This window comes from Arachis hypogaea, chromosome 12 (genome assembly GCF_003086295.3).
Source record: "Arachis hypogaea cultivar Tifrunner chromosome 12, arahy.Tifrunner.gnm2.J5K5, whole genome shotgun sequence".
In the NCBI taxonomy this organism is placed as follows: domain Eukaryota; kingdom Viridiplantae; phylum Streptophyta; class Magnoliopsida; order Fabales; family Fabaceae; genus Arachis; species Arachis hypogaea.
In genome coordinates, this window is record NC_092047.1 from 88,339,694 (window position 1) to 88,351,087 (window position 11,394).

The 11,394-nt window shown below is 37.1% G+C and overlaps 1 non-coding gene across 1 annotated transcript; it reads right to left on the reverse strand.

Moving 5' to 3' along the window:
• Window positions 1-679: 679 nt before the first annotated feature.
• Window positions 680-787, reverse strand: LOC112730984 (small nucleolar RNA R71). The gene has a single exon (XR_003166781.1). It is a non-coding gene; the product is annotated as a small nucleolar RNA R71 (small nucleolar RNA).
• Between the last annotated feature and the right edge of the window lie 10,607 nt (window positions 788-11,394).

Genomic DNA, 11,394 nt, shown 5'->3' on the forward strand with positions numbered 1-11,394 from the left:
TCCAATCCTCACAGTTGTGTTTCTTCCTTTACATCACATCCTTTATCTCCCCCTCTTCTTCTACTTACAAAGGGATCCCTATACTGTGGTATAAAGGATCTCTATTATTATTATTATCATTTTTCTGGCCATTCTTCCTTGTCATATGAGCAGGAGCAAGGATAAGAACATTCTTGTGGAAGCAGATCCAGAACCTGAAAGGACTCTGAAGAGAAAATTAAGAGAAGCTAAAATACAACAATCCAGAGATAACCTTTCAGAAATTTTCGAACAGGCAGAGGAGATGGCAGGCGAAAATAATAATAATGAAAGGAGGATGCTTGGTGACTTTACTGCACCTAATTCCAATTTACATGGAAGAAGCATCTCCATTCCTGCCATTGGAGCAAACAACTTTGAGCTGAAACCTCAGTTAGTTTCTCTGATGCAGCAGAACTGCAAGTTTCATGGACTTCCATCAGAAGATCCTTTTCAGTTCTTAACTGAATTCTTGCAGATATGTGATACTGTTAAGACTAATGGCGTAAATCCTGAAGTCTACAGGCTCATGCTTTTCCCTTTTGCTGTAAGAGACAGAGCTAGACTTTGGTTGGATTCTCAACCTAAAGACAGCCTGAACTCTTGGGATAAGCTGGTCACGGCTTTCTTAGCCAACTACTTTCCTCCTCAAAAGCTGAGCAAGCTTAGAGCTGATGTTCAAACCTTCAGACAGAAAGAAGGTGAATCCCTCTATGAAGCTTGGGAAAGATACAAACAGTTGACCAAAAAGTGTCCTTCTGACATGCTTTCAGAATGGACCATCCTGGATATATTCTATGATGGTTTATCTGAGCTATCAAAGATGTCACTGGACACTTCTGCAGGTGGATCCATTCACCTAAAGAAAACGCCTGCAGAAGCTCAAGAACTCATTGATATGGTTGCTAATAACCAGTTCATGTACACTTCTGAAAGGAATCCTGTGAGTAATGGGACGCCTATGAAGAAGGGAGTTCTTGAGGTTGATACTCTGAATGCCATATTGGCTCAGAATAAAATATTGACTCAGCAAGTCAATATGATCTCTCAGAGTCTGCATGGAATGCAAGCTGCATCCAACAGTACTCAAGAGGCATCTTCTGAAGAAGAAGCCTATGATCCTGAGAACCCTGCAATAGCAGAGGTAAATTACTTAGGTGAACCTTATGGAAACACCTATAACTCAACATGGAGAAATCATCCAAATTTCTCATGGAAGGATCAAAAGCCCCAACAAGGCTTTAATAATGGTGGAAGAAACAGGTTTAGCAATAGCAAGCCTTTTCCATCATCAACTCAGCAACAGACAGAGAACTCTGAACAAAATGCTTCTAATTTAGCAAATCTAGTCTCTGATCTATCTAAGGCCACTGTAAGTTTCATGAATGAAACAAGATCTTCCATTAGAAATCTGGAAGCACAAGTGGGCCAGCTGAGTAAAAGGATCACTGAAATCCCTCCTAGTACTCTCCCAAGCAATACAGAAGAGAACCCAAAAGGAGAGTGCAAGGCCATTGACATAAGCGCCATGGCCGAACCTGTGAGGAGAGGAGAGGACGTGAATCCCAAGGAGGAAGACCTCCTGGGACGTCCAGTGATCAATAAGGAGCTTCCCTCTGGGGAACCAAAGGACTCTGAGGCTCATCTAGAGACCATAGAGATTCCATTGAACCTCCTTATGCCCTTCATGAGCTCTGATGAATATTCTTCTTCTGAAGAGAATGAGGATGTTACTGAAGAGCAAACTGCCAAGTTTCTTGGTGCAATCATGAAGCTGAATGCCAAATTATTTGGCATTGATGCTTGGGAAGTTGAACCTCCCTTGTTCATCAATGAACTAAGTGATCTGGATCAACTGACATTGCCTCAGAAGAGACAGGATCCTGGAAAGTTCATAATACCCTGTACCATAGGCACCATGATCTTTAAAGCTCTGTGTGACCTTGGTTCAGGTATTAACCTCATGCCCCTCTCTGTAATAGAGAAACTGGGAATCTATGGGGTGCAAGCTGCTAAAATCTCATTAGAGATGGCAGACAGCTCTAGAAAACAGGCTTATGGACAAGTAGAGGACGTGTTAGTAAAGGTTGAAGGCCTTTACATCCCTGCTGATTTCATAATCCTGGATACTGGAAAGGAAGAGGATGAATCCATCATCCTAGGAAGACCTTTCTTGGCCACAGCAAGAGCTGTGATTGATGTTGACAGAGGTGAAATAGTCCTTCAATGGAATGAGAACTCCCTTGTATTCAAAACTCAAGGATCTCCCTCTGCAACCATGGAGAGGAAGCAAGAAAAGCTTCTCTCCAAGCAGAGTCAACCAGAGCCCCCACAGTCAAACTCTAAGTTTGGTGTTGGGAGGCCACAACCAAACTCTAAGTTTGGTGTTGAACTCCCATATCCAAACTCTAAGTTTGGTGTTGGAGAGTCTCAACAAAGCTCTGCACATCTGTGAGGCTCCATGAGAGCCCACTGTCAAGCTATTGACATTAAAGAAGCGCTTGTTGGGAGGCAACCCAATGTTTATCTAATTCTTATTTTTTTGTTTTTCATGTTTTCTTAGGTTCATGATCATGTGGAGTCACAAAATAAATATAAAAATTGAAAACGGAATCAAAAACAGCAGAAGAAAAATCACACCCTGGAGGAGCATCTGTCTGGCGTTCAAACGCCAGAACAGAGCATAGTTCTGGCGCTGAACGCCCAAATAGGCAGCATCCTGGCACTGAACGCCCAGAACAAGCATGGTTCTGGCGTTCAACGCCAGAAATGGCAACAAATGGGCGCTGAACGCCCAAAATGGCCACCAACCTGGCGCTGAACGCCCAGAGTTGGATACAAAGGCATTTTTACATGCCTAAGGGGTACAGGGATGTAAATCCTTGAAAACCTCAGGATCTGTGGACCCCACAGGATCCCCACCTACCTCCACTCACTTCTTCTCACCACTCTCTTTCACACAACCCCATAAACACTCTTCCCGAAAAGCCCTTCACCAATCACCTCAATCTCTCTTTCCCATTAAACCCTCACCACTCATATCCACCCACTCTTCCCCATAAACCTACCTCATTAAACTCCACCTACCTTCAAAATTCAAAACCAATTTCCCACCCAAACCCACCCATATGGCCGAACCAATAACCCCCTCCCTTCCCTATATAAAGACATCCATTCTTCATCAAATTCACACAACAAACCCATCTACACTCCTCTTGGCCGAAACCACATCTCCCTCTCCTCCATTTCTTCTTCTTCTTCATCTATTCTTTTGTTTATTGCTCGAGGGCGAGCAATATTCTAAGTTTGGTGTGGTAAAAGCATAGCTTTTTTGTTTTTCCATTACCATTGATGGCACCCAAGACCGGAGAATCCTCTAGAAGAGGGAAAGGGAAGACAAAAGCTTCCACATCCGAGTCATGGGAGATGGGAAGATTCATCTCCAAAGCCCATCAAGACCACTTCTATGATGTTGTGGCCAAGAAGAAGGTGATCCCTGAGGTCCCTTTTAAACTCAAAAGAAATGAGTATCCGGAGATCCGACATGAAATTCAAAGAAGAGGTTGGGAAGTTCTAACAAACCCCATCCAACAAGTCGGCATCTTAATGGTTCAAGAGTTCTATGCCAATGCATGGATCACCAAGAACCATGATCAAAGTAAGAACCCGGATCCAAAGAACTATGTTACAATGGTTCGGGGGAAATACTTTGATTTTAGTCCGGAGAATGTGAGGTTGGCGTTCAACTTGCCATACATGGAAGAGAACGCACGCCCCTACACAAGGAGAGTCAACTTTGATCAAAGGTTGGACCAAGTCCTTATGGACATATGTGTAGAAGGAGCTCAATGGAAAATTGACTCCAAAGGCAAGCCGGTTCAACTAAGAAGATTGGACCTCAAGCCTATTGCTAGAGGATGGTTGGAGTTTATTCAATGCTCAATCATTCCCACTAGCAACCGGTCTGAAGTTACTATAGACCGGGCCATCATGATCCATAGCATCATGATTGGAGAAGAGGTGGAAGTTCATGAGATTATACCTCAAGAACTCTACAAGGTGGCTGACAAGTCCTCCACCATGGCAAGGTTAGCCTTTCCTCACCTCATTTGCCACCTATGCAATTCAGCTGGGATTGACATAGAGGGAGATATCCTCATTAAAGAGGAAAAGCCCATCACTAAGAAAAAGATGGAGCAAGCAAGAGAGCCCAGTCATGGAGCTCAAGAGGCGCAAGAAGCTCATTTCCATGAGATCCCTGAGATGCCTCAAATGCACTTTCCTCCACATAACTATTGGGAGCAAATCAACACCTCCCTAGGAGAATTGAGTTCCAATATGGGACAACTAAGGGTGGAACATCAAGAGCACTCCATCATGCTCCATGAAATAAGAGAAGATCAGAAAGCAATGAGGGAGGAGCAACAAAGACAAGGAAGAGACATAGAAGAGCTCAAGGACATCATTGGTTCCTCAAGAAGAAAACGCCATCATCACTAAGGTGGATTCATTCCTTGTTCTTCTTTCTTCTGTTTTTCGTTTTCTATGTTATGTGCTTATCTGTGTTTGTGTCTTCATTACATGATCATTAGTAGTTAGTAACTTTGTCTTAAAGTTATGAATGTCCTATGAATCCATCACCTCTCTTAAATGAAAAATGTTTTAATTCAAAAGAACAAGAAGTACATGAGTTGCGAATTTATCCTTGAACTTAGCTTAATTATATTGATGTGGTGACAATGCTTCTTGTTTTCTGAATGTATGCTTGAACAGTGCATATGTCTTTTGAAGTTGTTGTTTAAGAATGTTAAATATGTTGGCTCTTGAAAGAATGATGACTAGGAGACATGTTATTTGATAATCTGAAAAATCATAAAAATGATTCTTGAAGCAAGAAAAAGCAGCAAAGAACAAAGCTTGCAGAAAAAAAAAAGGGAAGGAAAAAAAAAAGAGAAAAAAAATAGGCGAAAAAAAATAGAAAGAAAAAGAAAAAGCAAGCAGAAAAAGCCAATAACCCTTAAAACCAAAAGGCAAGGGCAAATAAAAAGGATCCCAAGGCTTTGAGCATCAGTGGATAGGAGGGCCTAAAGGAATAAAATCCTGGTCTAAGCAGCTAAACCAAGCTGTCCCTAACCATGTGCTTGTGGCGTGTAGGTGTCAAGTGAAAACTTGAGACTGAGCGGTTAAAGTCAAGGTCCAAAGCAAAAGAAGAGTGTGCTTAAGAACCCTGGACACCTCTAATTGGGGACTTTAGCAAAGCTGAGTCACAATCTGAAAGGGTTCACCCAATTATGTGTCTGTGGCATTTATGTATCCGGTGGTAATACTGGAAAACAAAGTGCTTAGGGCCACGGCCAAGACTCATAAAGAAGCTGTGTTCAAGAATCATCATACTGAACTAGGAGAGTCAATAACACTATTCGAAATCTGAAGTTCCTATAGATGCCAATCATTCTAAACTTCAATGGATAAAGTGAGATGCCAAAACTATTCAAGAGGCAAAAAGCTATAAGTCCCGCTCATATGATTGGAGCTATGTTTCATTGATAGTTTGGAATTTATTGTATATTCTCTTCTTTTTATCCTATTTGATTTTTAGTTGCTTGGGGACAAGCAACAATTTAAGTTTGGTGTTGTGATGAGCGGATAATTTATACGCTTTTTGACATTATTTTTATTATGTTTTTAGTAGGATCTAGTTACTTTTAGGGATGTTTTCATTAGTTTTTATGTTAAATTCACATTTCTGGACTTTACTATGAGTTTGTGTGTTTTTCTGTGATTTCAGGTATTTTCTGACTGAAATTGAGGGACTTGAGCAGAAATCAGATTCAGAGGTTGAAAAAGGACTGCTGATGCTGTTGGATTCTGACCTCCCTGCACTCAAAGTGGATTTTCTGGATCTACAGAACTCAAAATGGCGCGCTTCCAATTGCGTTGGAAAGTAGACATCCAGGGCTTTCCATCAATATATAATAGTCCATACTTTGGCCAAGAATTGATGACGTAAACTGGCGTTCAACGCCAGCTCTCTGCCCAAAACTGGCGTCCAGCGCCAGAAAAGGATCCTAAACCAGAGTTGAACACCCAAACTGGCACAAAAACTGGCGTTCAACTCCACAAATGGCCTCTGCACGTGTAACACTCAAGCCCAAGCCCAAGCACACACCAAGTGGGCCCAGGAAGTGGATTTATGCATCAATTACTCACGCATGTAAACCCTAGTGACTAGTTTATTATAAATAGGACCTCTTACTATTGTATTAGGCATCCTGGATTGTATTTTGGTCCTGTGATCACATTTTAGGGGGCTGGCCATCTCGGCCATGCCTGGACCTTTCACTTATGTATTTTCAACGGTAGAGTTTCTACACTCCATAGATTAAGGTGTGGAGCTCTGCTGTTCCTCAAAGATTAATGCAAAGTACTACTGTTTTCTATTCAATTCTTCTTATTTCGCTTCTAAGATATCCATTCGCACCCAAGAACGTGATGAAGGTGATGATTATGTGTGACGCTCATCATCCTTCTCCCCTATGAACGCGTGCCTGACAAACACTTCTGTTCTACATGAATTAAGCTAGAATGAATATCTCTTAGATCTCCTAACCAGAATCTTCGTGGTGTAAGCTAGAATGATGGCGGCATTCAAGAGAATCCGGAAAGTCTAAACCTTGTCCGTGGTATTCCGAGTAGGATTCAATGATTGAATGACTGTGACGAGCTCCTAACTCGCGATTGCAGGGCGTTAGTGACAGACGCAAAAGGATAGTAAATCCTATTCCAGCATGATCGAGAACCGACAGATGAATAGCCGTGCTCTGACAGGGTGCGTGAGCATATTATTCACTGAGAGGATAAGATGAAGCCATTGACAAGGGTGATGCCTCCAGACGATTAGCCGTGCCGTGACAGGGCATTGGATCATTTTCCCGAGAGATGACCGAAAGTAGCCATTGACAGTGGTGATGTATCACATAAAGCCAGCCATGGAAAGGAGTAAGACTGATTGGATGAAGATAGCAGGAAAGCAGAGGTTCAGAGGAACGAAAAGCATCTCCATTCGCTTATCTGAAATTCCTACCAATGATTTACATAAGTATTTCTATCCCTATCTTATTATATTAAATTCGAAAACACCATTATTATTTTATATCCGCCTGACTGAGATTTACAAGGTGACCATAGCTTGCTTCATACCAACAATCTCCGTGGGATTCGACCCTTACTCACGTAAGGTATTACTTGGACGACCTAGTGCACTTGCTGGTTAGTTGTATCGAAGTTGTGACAATTATGAATTAAGATCAAAGCACCAAGCTTTGGAGCTATTACCAGGGATTTGTTTGAGCCTGGAGATCACAATTTCGTGCACCAAAAGACAAATTAGATTTTGGAGGAGGGGAAGAATGTTGTAGTTATTAAGAATTTGCATATGTAATCGTCTTATTTGGACTAGACAATGGTGTTAAAAGAGATAAACGAAGATGCCATACTCCACGTCTGAATCATTTAAAAGCAAGGGACACTCTAGTTTTATACCATGGAGAATCAACACAAAAGAGACCTTACATATTTAAGTCACTTGTTCCACACCTAAATATATTTAAATATTCAACTGATTAATCTAAGTTACTTAAGTAGAAAAAAATTTATAAATATTTTACAACTAGATACAATAAGCCGGATGGGGTGTGTGTGTTGGGTATTTAGTGTTTAGAATATAGCATCCTGAGCTTTTAAAAAAAAATAAATAATGAGTTATTTATTATTTATTATTTTATTTAAAGAAAATTATTCTCTTAAAAATAATTAAATTAAATTTTATGATACTTTAAATTTAAAATTTATTAAAATTTTTAAATTATTTTTATTATAATGAGATATTTTAAAAAAGATAAAAAAATATTATTATTATTATTATTATTATTATTATTATTATTATTATTATTATTATTATTATTATTATTATTAAAGTTAAAAAAAAAAAAAAAGAAAGGAAGTGGCCGAAGCCATTTGGGAACAAGGAAAAGAAACTAACTTATATGCATATGTATAAATATATAACCAAAAGAAAGAAATAACGTGGCTTTTGTAATAAAAAGAAACATATATGTATAACTGACACCTAATAAAATTTTTACACTACAAACCATTCATTAACATTAGCCTTGATTATGTTCCTTTTTCCTCATGCACCGAATAAACTTAACAAAAGAAAAGAAGGAAGAGAAGCCGAGAGAGAGTGGGACGACAGACCTTGGAACCGTGAAGGTTTCTTTTATGATTTTTTGACATCCGTACCTCTAAGAAAAAATCTAATCTGGTAAAAGTATTTGTATCTTTTTCTTCAACGTGTTGGTGTCATTATTGTTTGGTAGAAATTGATGGCAACGTATCTCTCCTTTTTCTTGAGTTTGGTTAATTGGAGTTCTAGGAGGTACAGACGATTTCTGACTTTATCTTTTTCAGCAGCTCGGTCAAAAAGATTCTCCGAAATTTTCGTTGATTTTGATTTTGTATGGAGGTAGGGTTTGGTAACTTTATAATAATTAAATGTGAATTTGATAAGTGAATGTTGATTTGATTGATTATTGTTTGAGTTTGAATGAGTTTATAATGAATTATTATTGTTGCTTCTGATTTGTTGATTTGGCTATGAGGAACATCTCAAATGTGGTTGTTTTAATGATTTTGGGACTATTTTGATGTGATATTTTTGAGAAAATTAATGAGATTTGGTAGTTGAAAGATTAAATTAAAAACTGACAAAAATCGATAATAGTAAAACTTAAAAGACGGACTTAAAACTCAAGCTGAAAACTTGAAGAATTTTGGAAATGAGATTTAGTTCTTTGATAAAGTTATAATTAGGGAATCAAGATTTATATTTGAGAATGAAATAGTAATTTAATAAAAAATTAAAGTGAGTTTTGTAATTATATACGTTTTTCAGGTATTTTGGGTAATAAATAAAGTACGGGAGTAAGAATGGATATTTTATAAAAGTTAGGGTATTACATTATGGTATCAGAGGAGTTCATTCCTGTTAGAGCCTTGGGAATGGACTGACTATGCTTCACTGCATACTCTGAATGTCTGTCATGCAATAGGACTTATCCTAATGACAAGACTTTGAGTTTCAAATGCATGACTGTCTATTGATTAATGCTATTAGTCAATCGTTGCATCTCTCATGGTATTAGGTCTGACTAACTTAATACTGATGACTTGGTGTATACGGAAACACTAATGGATTATCATAGACGAGATAGAAATAATAGGTTATGCGAATCACGGAATTTGAGAACGTTAGAAGTTGATTTTTAAGGATCCATTTCGACGTATTCTTTTTATTCGTGCTACACGAACTTGTGCCATCTCTTTTTTCATTATCTTCATTGGAATTCTTGCCTTGGATTTTCTCAAAATGTGATCTGATTATTTTCCGACCAAACCTTATTGTTCCATATACCTTTGTTTGCCTGTAGACCTAATTGCCTACCTGACCTCTTCCAAACATTATCTTTGATATTCTTGTACTTCTCTTCGTGGATCTTATTTTTTTTAGTTTGAGTTTAAACTTGTTTCAATATAACAATTTTTGAAGGTGAAAATTTTTGTAAAGTGGGTGGGATATAACACCCTGAGTTTTTAAAAAAATTAAATAATGAGTTATTCATTATTTATTATTTTATTTAAAAAAAATTATTCTCCTAAAGTAATTAAATTAAATTTTATGATACTTTAATTTTAAAATTTATTAAAATTTTTAAATTATTTTTATTATAATAAAATATTATTATTATTATTATTATTAAAGTAAAAATAAAAAAGAAAGAAAGGAAGTGGCCGAAGCCATTTGGGAACAAGGAAAAGAAACTGACTTATATGCATATATATATATATATATATATAAAAGAAAGAAATAACGTGGCTTTTGTAATAAAAAGAAACATATATGTATAATTGACACCTGATAAAATTTTTACACTACAAACTATTCATTAACATTAGCCTTGATTATCTTCCTTTTTCCTCATGCACCGAATAAACTTAACAAAAGAAAAGAAGGAAGAGAAGCCGAGAAAGAGTGGGACGAGAGACCTTGGAACTGTGAAGCTTCCTTTTACGATTTTTTGAGATTCGTAATTTTAATAAAAAATTTAATTCGGTAAAAGTATTTGTATTCTCTTTTTTTACGTGTTGGTGTCATTTTTGTTTGGTAAAAATTGACGGTAACGTATTTCTCCTTCTCTTTGAGTTCGGTCAATTAGAGTTTTAAGAGGCACAGACGATTTTTGATTTTTTTTCTTCAGCAGCTTGGTTAGAAAACTTCTCCGGAATTTTCGTTGATTTCGATTTTATACGGAGGTAGGATTTGGTAACTTTATAATAATTAAATGTGAATTTGATAAGTGAATGTTGATTTGGTTGATTATTGTTTGAGTTTGAATGAGTTTATGTTGAATTATTATTATTACTTGTGATTTGTAGGTTTGGTTATGAAGAACAGCTCAGCTATGGTTGTTTTAATGATTTTGGGACTGTTGTGATATGATATTTTTGAGAAAATTAATGAGATTTGGTAGTTGAAAGATTAAATTAAAAACTGACAAAAATCGATAATAGTAAAGCTTAAAAAATGGACTTAAAACTCAAGTTGAAAGCTTGAAGAATTTCGGAAATGAGATTCAGTTCTTTGATAAAGTTATAATCAGAGAATTAAGATTTATATTTGAAAATGAAATAGTATTTTAATAAAAAATTGAAGTGAGTTTTGTAATTATATACATTTTTCGGATATTTTGGTTAATAAATAAAGTATGGGAGTAAGAATGGGTATTTTATAAAAGTTAGGGTATTACATAGAACATGAAGATTGCACATTTAAGTTTTGTTGCACGCTTCAATTTAGTTTGGTGTTTTTTTAACGCACATGTATTTTTTACTGTAAACCCACTTATATGTCAAATTTCTGTCTTTTTAAGAACAATTAGAAATTATACAACACACTTATATGTTGAATTTCACAAAGCGAATCTAGATACACCAAGCACACGTATTGTGAAAAGCATTACTTATGGGTCGATGCGTTTCATCATAGCCATTAAGGTATAGTAATTCATATCTATTTCGAAACTTGTTTACTCCCATATTTGCACTAAAGTACCAAGTTAAAATGAACAGGCGGCAACAAAGTACAAAAGCTACCAATATCGGATGTCGATAGCATTTTGGTATACAACTTGTGCATGAGCAGAAGTTGTGATGTCTTTTGCAGTTTCTGGGATTGGAGATAGTATATTAAAAGCAACACTAAAAGAAATGTAAATTCCATGTCATCCTTAAGCACAAGCATGCAATAATCACTGG